This window comes from Arachis stenosperma, chromosome 1 (genome assembly GCF_014773155.1).
Source record: "Arachis stenosperma cultivar V10309 chromosome 1, arast.V10309.gnm1.PFL2, whole genome shotgun sequence".
In the NCBI taxonomy this organism is placed as follows: Eukaryota; Viridiplantae; Streptophyta; class Magnoliopsida; order Fabales; family Fabaceae; genus Arachis; species Arachis stenosperma.
Genome location: NC_080377.1, coordinates 12,353,256 through 12,367,614, shown reverse-complemented (window position 1 = coordinate 12,367,614; position 14,359 = coordinate 12,353,256).

Here is a 14,359-nt window from a genome sequence, read left to right as displayed (position 1 = left end):
TAATTGATAATTTAATAAACTTTTTTTACATAAAAATCAATTCTATTTTAACTTATCATAAAGTTATATAATAATATTACATCTTTTTTTGTAACCCACGGGTAGGGTTGGATACTCGCAGGTTAAGAGCGGGCAGGGTTAGGGTTGAGATATTCTCAACCCGTGGTTAGGGTGGGGTTGAGTTTATATAAAAATCTCAACTCGCGGATAGGGTTAGGGTTAGCTCCAAACCCTACCCTACCCTACCTATTGCCACCCCTATTTGTAACTAGGATCAAGAGAAAAATATAAGGAGTTAATACTCAAAATGGCCCATGAAATTTGGATACAGACTCAATTTGACCCCCGAAATTTTAATTGACTCAATTTGAACCCCCAAATTTGAATAAGTGACTCACGTTAGCCCTTCTGTTAATCTCCGTTAACGGCACACTTACCTGGAACGTTAAGTGACACGTGGGCTTGACAGGTGGGCTTATTAAACGATGTCGTTTTGTCCTTGGCGGGTAATCTCTCCTCAAACGACAGCGTTTTCTATGCTGAGGTTAAAATTCAACAACACCAACGATCAAACCAGTCAAAATAGGGAAACTCTTCTTCTTCTTCTTCATTCTCTCGCATGCAACATACTGTGGATAGATCAATGTTGCTGCTAGTGTAGGGTTCTCGCTTTGTCACACACGTTCTCGTTTGCTAGCACGAGAAAGAAGAAGTTGCGCACCACTGTTTCTCCAAAAAAGGTTAGTAACGCAAGCATTCTATATTTGGGTTCAATGTTAAGTTTTCTGTTTTCTCTTAGTTGGGGTTTACAGGCCATTAATTTGTGCTCTATTTGATACTCAAATGGATTGGGTCCATTGTGAAAGAAGATAGTTTTAGTTATTGATCCTTTTCTGTTAGGGTTTTTTTTCTTTTAAAAGACTAATTATGATTAACGTTAACTGTGTTATAGAGAAGAAAGGACATATAAATTAGAGTTGAATCATTTTTAGAAGAGTTGAATCATTTGTTTCTGACATATTTATACTAAACATGCTAGTAAGGAGAGTTATGAGTACTGGCACTTAGTGTTGAAATTATGTACTATAGAGTACATATAGAGTACAAATTCAACTTGTTTCAATTTGAGATGTCTGTTAGCATTTTACTTCAACTCTTCTAAATGATTCAATAGCTGAGTTATTTTTTGAAAATATAAAATGAAAAATTCATGAATGAGTAAATAGATTATACTTGTCAATGTAATAATGCAGAGCTGTTAATTATGGACAACAAAAAATTGTGTAGCTGTTGTTACACGGATAAATTTTATATATGAATTTTTATATTTTCTGTTCTGAAAAAATATTGATTGGCATGTTAATGTAGAATCATCTGATGCATGATATGAAAGGCCTTGGATGTTGAAGTTAATTTGTTAATTGTTTGAATTATATTTGTAGATGGATGATTTGATAACCATTGTCTATCATCATGGAGGCAGCTTTGTTACAAAGAATGATGGCAGTGTAGTTTAAAATTTGAATCTGTAGGCATGCCGTGTGTCCATGCATGTGCAGCAATTTCAAGGATAAATAAAAATCCTGAAAACTTTTGTCATCATTGGTTGACTATGGAGGCATATAGGGCTACATACATGCATTCCCTAAATCCAATACCGAGTGAGGAACTGTGGGAAAAATCTGAATACAACAGACCTCAAGCACCTAAAACTAGGAGAAGGCCAGGAAACTTTAAGAAGAAAAGGAGAAAGGACGCTGATGAGGAGCCTTCGAGCAGTAAGAAGTCTAAAACTGCAACAAAGTTAAAGAGAATCTACAAAGAATTTACTTGTACCTACTGCGGTGTTAAAGGACACACTAAAAGAAGTTGTGCTCATAGAAAAGCTGATGATATTGCAAGTGCTCTTGCTGCTGCAGCAGCAGCTGTTGTAGCTAAATCCAAATCCCAAGATGGAGCTAATGCAAATGCACCCGATGATGCTGCGACAACTACTGGTATACAAACTGTGGATGCTCCACAAGTTTCGGAGATTGACATCACCCAACCCACTATTTCACAGCCACAAATTATAGAGCATGTACCAATATATAACACATTAATTAATTATATTTAGAAATATTTTATGTGTTTATTCATCATCTATCAAATATTTCTAATTACATGTAGGTGCCTCCACCTCCACCTCCACTAATGAATTTCAGCTTCTATTGCACTAATCTTCCAACCCACGTTCATCTTCCAATACTCAATGCTATTTTCAGTTTTATGTCTACCAATCATGTCTTCTTCTTCCACGCCATTTGCCCACACAAAAAGTCCACACCATCTATTTCCAAATGTCTATCACAATAACCACAAAATAAATTATGCATGTATTACAAAAAGAAGAAGTAAATTCAAGAAGAAAGCAATTCAAGAAATCACATTATAATTTGGACATCCAAAAAATGGTCTTTCTGGATTCGCTTATGTTCCAGACCAACGAAGAACAGGACGCATTCCACAACCACACCAGTGTGGAACCTTTCTAGATCTAGCTCGATTTGGATTCCTTTCCAAACTTCCATGTGAATGAGATCTGTTGCAGCTTCCGGAACCTTGGCTGGTGCTCCTCATCATCTTCTCCAACACCTAAACAACGATATCAATTTGGGAATTTGGCACTTGTTAGAGTTTTATATTCATTAAAATGGGGGCTAAATTGAGTCTAAAAATTTTTTTCCTATGTCATCAACGTTTAATAAGGCCACCTGTCAACTCCATGTGTCACTTAACGTTCCAGATAAGCGTGTCGTTAACGAAGATTAACAGAAGGGCTAACGTGAGTCACATATTCAAATTTGGGGGTTCAAATTGAGTCAATTAAAATTTTGGGAGTCAAATTGAGTCTGTATCCAAATTTCAGGGCTATTTTGAGTATTAACTCAAATATAAGAGAAAAAAATATTAAAAGATTAAAAATTATAATTTACTCTTTTTAACTGACAAAAAATAAAGAGGATCTATTTTTAATATTGACTGTTAAGTAAATTCGAGATCAAATACTATATATAAAACATTATATAAAATACAAAATTTATCAAAAAATTCTTGAGCTAGTAATTTTTAATAATTTTTGTTATTATTTGATTAATATAAATATTAAATTATTTTTAATAAATAATTTTTTAATTTATGTGTGTATATTTTAAAAAATATAAATATAAATTATATTATTTTATATATGTAAAATTCAAAAATATAAGTATTATAAACTATATATTATTTTGTGAATTTTTTATAAATATGAGACAAATCATTATTGGTGAAATATTAGTAAAAAATAATTATATTTACTAATCATATAATATTATTTAAATTTAATATCTTATATAACGTTACATGAAATTTATATAATATTGTAAATTAATAATTTTTAATGTGACTATTAATTTATAATTTTATTTAATAAATGTGTAATAATCATAAATATGAAATTAATTGATATTTATTTATTTTTAGTTTTATTAATAAAAAGTTGAGTTCAAAATACATATACATAATCTCTCAATTTCCAACATTTACGGTAATTATAAACTCTTGGGACAATCTATCCAAATTACTTCGGCCCTAATATTATTAGTCTGTATCTGATAGAAATACTGTTCCTACCCTGGCCCAATAATAAAGGTCCAGGTCCAAATAAGAGGCCTAGTCCAGAGGATCGAGCCTTACTAAACACCAACCTTCACACTTAGAAGTCGGTGTCAAACCCGACTTACTCCCAAGAAGTGGGGACGGAGAATAGCTGGCAGATAAGCACTCATTCAAATGAGTAACTGCCCCTAAAATCTCTCCAACTACTTTAATCAAGCCATATCTTAACCTCCCTAAGATAATGGGACGGTTAACACCCTAAAAATATGGCACTACTCCAACGGTGGTTATTGGCTCACCACTACAAATACACTGACACCCCCCAGGTATCTCTAAGCCCAATACTCTCTAGACCTGCTCACACCCTTGCTAACTTAGGCATCGGAGTGTCTTTGCAGGTACCACCCCCCCATTCACTCACGAGCACAAGTCGGAAGGAGGCTCCAACGTGCAAACCAGCTCGGAAGCCACCATACGCGGACGATTGGGCCAACCAAAGCCATCCATCTTATTAATCTCCGGTTACCCATCGTAACATTGGCGCCGTTGCCGGGGACCTGAAAGATCATCCAACGATGGCAGCTAGATCCCACGAAGAAGGCCATGTGGAGACAGATTCTGAACAAGAGAATCTGGACACAGGCAACAATGATGTGGACCTCACCCTCCACCAAGAAATCGATAATCAACACAGGGAAGGCACTTCCGGAATAAAGAATCTGAAGGTGAACTCCTCAGAAGGGCGCGAATCAGAAAAAGAAGGACCACCCCATGTAACTGAACTCATGGGATTAGTCCACAGCCGCCTGGAGCAATTAGAGCAGGAGCGAGAGCGACAAAAGAAAACTGAAAAGAGCCTAAAAGAGGAGATGGAACGACGAAAAGAGTTAGAAAGAAAGCTCTTACAGTTGGAATCCTCCCTCAAAAGTCGCAACTCCCGCGATGAACACGAAGAACCACCTTTAGGTAGGGAGGATCCCTTCAGCGAGGACATCATGAGGGCTAAAGTTCCGAGAAACTTCAAAAGCCCTGACATGGACCTCTATGACCGGACCACGGATCCGAAGCATCACCTGAGCAACTTCAAAAGTCGGATGTACCTAGCTGACGCTTTCGACGCTACACGATGCAAGGCCTTCCCGACCACTCTATCGAAAGCAGCGATGAAGTGGTTCGATAGCCTCCCCCCGAGGTCGGTTACTAGTTTTGAAGACCTCTCGAGGAAGTTTTTGATGAGGTTCTCAATCCAGAAAGACAAAGTGAAACATGCACCGAGCCTCCTGGGAATAAAGCAGGAGGTCGGAGAATCTTTACGAACCTATATGGAAAGGTTCAACAAAGCATGTTTGGAGATTCAAGACCTACCCACCGAAGCAGTAATAATGGGTTTAGTCAATGGACTTAGGGAAGGTCCTTTCTCGCAGTCCATATCCAAAAGACACCCCACCTCCTTGAGTGATGTACAGGAAAGAGCTGAAAAGTACATCAACATGGAGGAAAATGCCAAATTAAGAGACCTGAGTTGGCGACCCGGACCCCCTCCCTCAACAAAAGAGAGGGAAAGGGAAGCCAAGAAAAAAGAAGAACTCGGTCTCGAAAGGCCGAGAAAATATCACTCTTATACTCCTCTGAAAGTCTCTATAGTGGACGTATACAGAGAGATTTGTAACACTGAGAGATTGCCACCCCCTAGACCCATTAAAAATAAAAAAAGGGGGAAGCCGCAACGATTACTGCGAGTACCATAAGATATATGGTCACTCCACAAACGACTGTTACGACCTTAAAAATGTGATAGAAAAGCTGGCTAGAGAATGCCGGCTTGATAGATATCTCATAGAAAGGTCAGACGGCCACGGAAAGAGAAAGCGAGACGACATGGATAGAAGAGACCCACCACCGCAGACACTAGAGAGACATATACACATGATCTCAGGAGGGTTCGCGGGAGGAGGACTCACCAAATCCTCTCGCAAAAGACATCTCAAAAGAGTCTATCAAGTTGGGGAAGAGCCATCCGACCTCTCTACCATTTCATTCACAAAAGAAGATGGGCGATGAATAATCCCTGGACATGATGATCCAGTAGTGATAACCATGATCCTAGCAAATGCCCATCTCCACAGAACCCTGGTGGACCAAGGAAGCTCGGCGGACATCCTTTTTAAGCCCGCCTTCAACAAGCTAGGGTTAGATGAGAAAGAATTAAGAGCTTACCCCGACACCCTATATGGATTAGGGGACACGCCAATAAAACCACTAGGATTTTTGCCCCTTCACACTACTTTTGGAAAAGGGGAAAAATCAAAGACTCTGAGTATAGACTTCATAGTCATCGATGTGGGGTCAGCATATAATGCTCTAATCGGCAGAGCTACCCTCAATCGACTCGGAGCAGTGGTATTTACTCCTCACCTCTGCATGAAATTCCCGACCTCAGCGGGAATAGCAACGGTAAGGGGAGATCAAAAGTTGGCAAGGAAGTGCTACAATGAAAGCCTAAACCTAAGGGGAAAGGGCAGAGAAGTTAACACAATAGAGCTCGGTGGCGCAAGGGCCAAAGAAGAGCTACGACCACAACCAGGAGGAAAAACCGAGGAGATACAGGTTGGTAAAGAGGAAGGGAAGAACACTCATATAGGAGCCAACCTAGGGGAAACTCTAAAACAAGGGTTGACTAGGCTCCTAAGAGATAATTTCGACCTCTTCGCCTGGAAGGCCTCTGACATGCCTGGGATTGACCCCGAGCTCATGTCCCACAAGCTCTCGGTTTATCCAGGATCCCGACCTGTACAACAAAGAAGACGCAAGCTCGGCCCAGAACGAGCCCTAATAGTGGAAGAACAAGTACAGGCGCTCCTGGAAGCTAGCTTCATCAGAGAAGTTAAGTACCCAACATGGCTAGCCAATGTAGTGCTAGTCAAAAAACAGAATGGCAAATGGAGAATGTGTGTCGACTACACCGACTTAAATAAGGCATGTCCTAAGGACCCTTATCCCTTGCCAAGTATTGATACCCTAGTAGACTCTAGCTCGGGGTACCAATACTTATCATTTATGGACGCCTACTCGGGATATAATCAAATCCCAATGTATGAGCCAGACCAAGAGAAAACATCATTCATCACACCCAGAGCTAATTTCTGCTACGTGGTCATGCCATTCGGATTAAAGAATGCAGGGGCCACATATCAAAGGTTGATGAATAAAGTGTTTTCCCCTCACCTGGGGAGTCTAATGGAAGTATACGTCGACGACATGCTGGTAAAAACAAAGAAAGAAGACGACCTTTTGACAGACCTCTCGCAAGTCTTCGACACTATAAGGTTGCACGGGATGAGACTAAATCCCGCAAAGTGCGCCTTCGCAGTGGAAGCAGGGAAATTTCTAGGATTTATGCTAACACAAAGAGGGATCGAAGCCAATCCCGACAAGTGCAGAGCCATCCTAGAAATGAAAAGTCCGACTTGTTTGAGAGAAGTCCAACAGTTAAATGGCCGACTTGCAGCCCTCTCCAAATTCCTGTCAGGATCAGCACTGAAATCCCTTCCACTATTTTCCTTATTAAGGAAGGGATGCCAGTTCGAATGGACTCCTGAATGCGAGGAGGCATTCCAGGAGTTCAAAAAGTTTTTAAGCCAACCTCCTATTCTAACCCGACCCGTACCTGGGAAAGACCTCGTCCTATACTTGTCCGTAGCAAACAAGGCTGTCTCGTCAGCCCTGATAAAAGAAGACGAGGTCGGACAACATCCAGTCTACTTCATCAGTAAAGTTCTACAAGGCCCCGAACTAAGGTACCACAAACTAGAAAAGTTTGCTTACTCCTTGGTAGTAGCCTCGCGAAGGTTACGGCCTTACTTTCAAGCTCACACCATAAGAGTCCGTACGAACCAACCCATGAAGCAAATCCTCCAAAAAACGGATGTTGCAGGGAGAATGGTTCAATGGGCGATAGAGCTCTCCGAGTTCGACTTAAGATATGAAACTCGGACAGCGATCAAAGCTCAATGCCTCGCCGACTTCGTTGCAGAATACGCAGGGGATCAAGAGGAAAAACCAATTACATGGGAACTCTATGTAGATGGATCCTCCAACAAAACGGGAAGCGGCGCAGGCATAATATTGGTAGATGAAAGAGGAACCCAGATAGAGGTTTCTCTAAAATTTAAATTCCCAGCCTCAAATAATCAGGTAGAATATGAAGCCTTGATTGCGGGGCTAAAACTAGCAGAAGAAGTCGGTGCTACAAAGGTGATGATATACAGCGACTCGCAAGTGGTGACCTCCCAAATAAGTGGAGAGTATCAGGCAAAAGACCCAAATATGAAGAGGTACTTGGAAAAAACTTTGAAATACCTTGGGCGCTTTGCAGAAACCGAGGTCAAACACATAACTCGGGATCTGAACAGCAGAGCAGACGCCCTATCCAAGTTAGCAAGTACCAAACCAGGAGGGAACAACAGAAGTCTGATCCAAGAAACCCTCCAGGAACCCTCAGTAATAAAAGATAAACAAGAAGTACTTGAGGTAGTCGGTTTAAACCTCGGATGGATGAACCCCTTAGTTGAATACATGAAATTCGACATGCTCCCTAACGAGGAGAAAGAAGCTAAAAAGATCCGAAGGGAAGCACAACACTACACCTTGGTGAGAAATATCCTCTACAGAAGGGGGATATCAACACCATTGTTAAAGTGTGTACCGACCTCAAGAACCACCGAGGTACTGGAGGAAGTACATAGTGGGATCTGCGGAAACCATCTCGGAGCAAGGTCACTAGCCAGGAAAGTAATCCGAGCCGGATTCTATTGGCCGACCTTGCAGAAAGATGCCACAGAATTTGTGAAAAAATGTCAACCATGTCAAATGCATGCAAATTTCCACGTGGCTCCACCAGAAGAGCTTATCAGTATCACTTCTCCATGGCCTTTTGCAAAATGGGGAATGGATTTGTTAGGTCCTTTTCCCCAAGCACCTGGACAAGTCAAATACCTGATCGTGGGAATAGATTATTTCACAAAATGGATAGAAGCAGAAACATTGGCCACCATCACCGCTCAAAGAAGTCGCAGGTTCCTCTACAAAAATATCATCACAAGATATGGGATACCTTATTCCATCACTACGGATAATGGAACCCAATTCACCGATGCTACCTTCAGAAGCTTAGTAGCCAGTATGAAAATCAAACATCAGTTCACCTCGGTGGAGCACCCACAAGCCAATGGGCAAGCCGAGGCAGCCAACAAAATCATACTGGCAGGACTAAAGAAGAGACTGCAAGAAGCAAAAGGGGCTTGGGCTGAAGAGCTCCCTCAAGTGCTATGGGCTTACAGGACAACACCCTAATCCGCCACTGGAGAAACACCCTTCCGACTAGTCTATGGTGTGGAGGCAATGATACCAATAGAAATCAATGAGCAAAGCCCAAGGGTAATTCTCCACGACGAGATCGGAAACATACAGGGGCAAAAAGAGGAGCTCGACCTGCTCCCCGAAGTCCGAGAAGATGCCCAGATAAGAGAAGCAGCGTTGAAGCAAAGGATGACTACAAAGTACAACAAAAAAGTCATTCGAAGAACATTTGCTCCAGATGATTTGATCTTAATCAGAAACGACATTGGAGTCAACAAATCAGGAGAAGGAAAGCTCGCCGCAAATTGGAAGGGACCATACAAAGTCAATGAAGTTTTAGGAAAAGGTTATTATAAAATAATCGACCTGAACGGCACTGAGCTCCCGAGGTCGTGGCATGCTTGTAACATAAAAAGGTACTATAGTTAAAAGCGAACTCTACTCCCTGATGTACTCTTTTCCCAACTTCATGATTTTTTCCCAAAAGGGTTTTTTCTGGAGAAGGGTTTTTAACGAGGCATCATAGTAGAGGCTAAGGGAAATAAATTATCAAGACCTTTAGTAGCAAAAAAGGTACCTCCCCGATTAATAAAGATCTTTTTTCATCTACGATATCTCTTATAAAATCCTTTTCATTTTTTATTTTTAAGTCTTTCTACGAAACGCGCCGACTTAAGCTCGACAAAACGTGAAAATTCCATGAACCGACCTAAAAGGTCGTCAGGATAAAACGACGAGGTACAAGTCGGCGTAAAGAGGTTATAAGAAGTCGATCGTAAAAACTCGGGAACAAATCCGACTCATAAGTCGAAACGAGATCCCGAGTAGAAAAGCTCGGAAATACTTCGATCCATAAATCGGAATGAAGGACCGAGTAGAAGAAAAACGCATCGCAAAAATAACCTAAGTCATAAGAACTCACCAAAACTAAGTTGAGTATGAGGGATAACGAAAAGAGATAGGAAAACCTAGGAAGAAGTTTAAAGGCTGTCCCAAAAGCCCTTAAACAAAAAAACTCAGAAAAACAAACAAGCAAAAAGAAAGGTTTTTCAAGAAAAGGTAAAGGGGAATTCAGAAAATCATACACGCATAAGGTAACTTAAACCCTTATCCAAAAAAGGGTATTTATTTTGTTAAGTTAAAACCCTTATCAAAAAGGGCACGCATAAAATATTTTGTTTACGGCCTCAAAGGGCCAAAGAAAATTGTTCAAACCAGAGATAAATAAAGAGTTTAAAAAACGGGGGCCCACAGGCCGGACCCCAAATAGCCACAAGTCATTTTTTAGAAAGATCACCACCACCGGAATCAGGAGGAGCGCCACCAGAGGTATCCATGGGAGAGGAAGAGATCGGAGGAACTGCTGAAGAACCCGGAGCGTCTTTGGAATGAGGAGGAGACTCAATAATCCTCTGCCCCCGAGTCTTCAATTCTGACTCGGAAACAATTACGGGGGCAGGAGGATCCACGATGGCACCATCAATAACAACTTTGTCAGGATGTAAAAGAGAAAGATCCAAGTCGGGAGCAATCACCCTGACTTGCTCCAAGAAAATCCTCCAAGACTCCTCGGCGCCATCAGCAATTGAGTTCTCCAACTCATCATATGCCTTCCGGGAATTCAGCAGATCATTCTTCACAGACACAAGATCCTTGAATAAGCTTTGATAGCTAGCCTGCGCCGTCTTCCTCAACTCCATCTCCATGTTATACTGGGCCTGCAAAGCCTTCCCTTTCTCCCGGAAGGTATCTCTCTCCTCCCTCAGCTTGGCAATCTCCTTCTTCAACTCCCCCTCATGCTCCTGATATGAGCGAAGCCTTCCCTCTAGCTCCTCGACCTTTGAGGTCGTCCCTAAAGAGCCGAGGGGAGCCTTCTCAAAGATATCCAAGAGCTTGCCACAAACCCCCGCCGCCTTGAGACTCTCCTCGACCATCGTGGTAAGGTGGCCCCAAACAGACATATCATCCATGCCTATACGAACATGGGGATAGATATTCTTTCGGACAAACTCAATAGCATCCGCCTTAACCTCACCAGAAGCACCAGACTCCAAAGTCTTGCGCTTCTTTGGATCAGGGGAGGGTCGGACAACGGGGAGCGACTGAGGGGGAGCTGAAGAAGAAATTACGATAGGCTTGGAAAGAGTCCCAACATTCCGAGGAGGAGGAGGAGGAGAGATAACCCTGGCACCACCGGCCCGAGCGCGAGACTTGGCCTTGGCCTCCTGGACTCTTTGGAAAGATTCTTGAGCATTTGTTTTAGCCATTTCTGAAAAAGAAAAACAATAGCTAAAGAATCAAACAAGTCGGAATGATCAGTTGATAAGTCGGAAATTTAAAAACAAGAAAAAGCTACCTAGCTGCGCCTGGACAAAGGTCGGAGACCCTTGGAGAAACTTCTTAGTATCCAAATATGGGGCCCTCCCCCACACTTCTCGGAGGAACCCCACAATGGCAACCTCTACTTCATCCAGGTCGTCCAGACCATATTTCTCACAAGGGGAGGCCTCCAGCCAATATAAGGGAAAGCGAGGAGAAGAGTTATCATCCAGAAAAAAGGGGTAGTGACCCTCTACAGCTTGCACTTTGAAAAAATAATTTTTGAAGTCATGGAAGGATTCGTCAAAAAGGGTGAAAATCCTCCGACCTTGTATGGCTCGGAAGGACACCCATTGCTGTTTGTTGTTTAGCCCACTAAAGGGCTTAGTCATGTGGAAAAGAAAAAAGAAAATCCTCAAAGAAGTCGGGAAGTCCAAAGCTTGACTAATAAATTGATAAATTTTCAGAAAACCCCAAGAGTTGGGGTGAAGTTGGGTAGGGGCAACTCGACAGTGGTGCAAAACAGACATTTCAAAATCCGAAAAAGGAAGGAAGACACCCAGACGGGTGATCATACATTCATACATAAAGAAGAAATGAGAAGACGTCTCATTAGCCCTCCCAAAGCAAACCCGGTCTTCTGGACCCAGGACTACCAACTCATACTTCGGCTCGTCATCCTCAGAAACACAAATCCTGTGGTGAGTACGAAGACGAGTAATAAACTCCGCATCAACCAAAGGTTCCTCTCCTAGGACTGTGACATCAACCCATTGAGAAAGAGCCTCTACAGAAGACATTTTCTAAAAACACGACGAAAACCTACAAAGGAAAAAGGAAAAAGAATAAAAAACGAGAGTCCCTAAAGGGATACGAAAGCCTACAACGTCACTTCTCCCTCTCTAAAGAAAATAAAAGCATGCAATCACAAAGCATGTCATAAAAGTAAAACGCTAACCTTTATCCGAAACCGAAGGTTGAAAGAAGCAGAGGTCTCCGAATGCAAGAATGAAGCACGAACAAAGCAAGAAGAAATTTGAAAAATTGCAGAAACGAAAAAATGAAAGAGAGGGAAAGTATTTATAAACATACTAAGGGGCATAATGGTAAAAGCGGGGCAGTCATTAATGAGAATGCACCGTTACCAAAGTCTACGCACATCCCTAACGGACACGACGCTTGATTAGACGTAACCGTCAGAACCGAAGAGACACGGAAAGTCACGTCGGTTTCAGAAAATCACATCGGTCCTCCAACAAGTCGACTACGATCTCGAGTAAAATACTTGAACCCAAGTCCTATAAAGATCTTGGGCTCAAGTAGGGGCACTGTTCCTACCTTGGCCCAATAATAAAGGCCCAGGTCCAAATAAGAGGCCTAGTCCAGAGGATCGAGCCTTACTAAACACCAACCTTCACACTTAGAAGTCGGTGTCAAACCCGACTTACTCCCAAGAAGTCGGGACGGAGAATAGCTGGCAGATAAGCACTCATTCAAATGAGTAACTGCCCCTAAAATCTCTCCAACTACTTTAATCAAGCCATATCTTAACCTCCCTAAGATAATGGGACGGTTAACACCCTAAAAATATGGCACTACTCCAACGGTGGTTATTGGCTCACCACTACAAATACACTGACACCTCCCAGGTATCTCTAAGCCCAATACTCTCTAGACCTGCTCACACCCTTGCTAACTTAGGCATCGGAGTGTCTTTGCAGGTACCACCCCCCCATTCACTCACGAGCACAAGTCGGAAGGAGGCTCCAACGTGCAAACCAGCTCGGAAGCCACCATACGCGGACGATTGGGCCAACCAAAGCCATCCATCTTATTAATCTCCGGTTACCCATCGTAACAAATACCAAACCAAATGAGTCCTACAATGAAGATTAATCAATCAGCAATAAAATTATTCTAGAAGAATGGGAATAGAATATTAATAAAATTATTAACTGAATCAAGCTAAGCTGCAACAGGGTACTAAGTTAATAATTAATCTTTTACCATGTAGTCCCTTTCTCTTAATTAACACACCATTTTAGCTTTAGGTATTGTTTAATTTTTTTTAATAGTATTTTTTATTTTGACAAGTCAAAGATTAATTTATTATATATTTGAGCTCTATTTAAGAATTTATTAATAACTATGAGTTATTGTATATATAATATGAAATTTAAATTTTTAATATTTATTTAAGTAGACAAATGAGTAATCTATTCGATCAACCCAAATTAATTAAGACATTTGTTAAATACGGGAGAATAACGACCTCACCTAGGTCTTTCTTTTTTATTTTTCTTCAAATAAAGCATGTCGGCCTCATTGGAAAAGGCCCATCAAACAGTTTTCCCCATACCTATTCACTTGTATAAAATTGTCTTATTTCTTTGAAAAAGAAAAAAGGTTGTGAATAAATTAATTGACAAAAAGAAAAACACAAAGATGAAGATTTAGAATTTAAGTTTTAATATACGGAAATAAGTAAATTTACTTTTGGGTTATTTTAAAAAGTGGAATTCTTTGAGGAATTGAATTTTCAATGTATTGTTATTTAATTTCAAATCAAGACATCGAATAGTCACAAAAAAAAAAAAAAAGACATCGAAAACTAATTTTTTTATAGGGTATTTGGAATAACATATAAACAAAAATGATATCCCTTGAGAATATTCTATATCAGATAATATAAAATGGCCAACTTGTAATTCTAGAAACAAAAGTAGATGTTCAAATATCCAGGAGCAGGTGGAGTAGTTTTTCCAATATTCTTTTCAAGCATTTACTTGATACTAGCTTTCTAATAATATAATTAACGACCACACTATTCTTAATTAATCAAAAGCATTTCATCTTGATGAATGGGCCATGAAGGAATCAGCCAAAATCATATTCAACGAAAGTAATACAATTGAGTCATAAAGTTGATTTAGAAGTCAATTAGAGCATGCTTGTTAAAGTGACAGGGAAATTTTCTAATAAACACCAAGTTAATTAAAACATACTTATTTAACTTGTAGACAGTGACAAATACAATTAATAA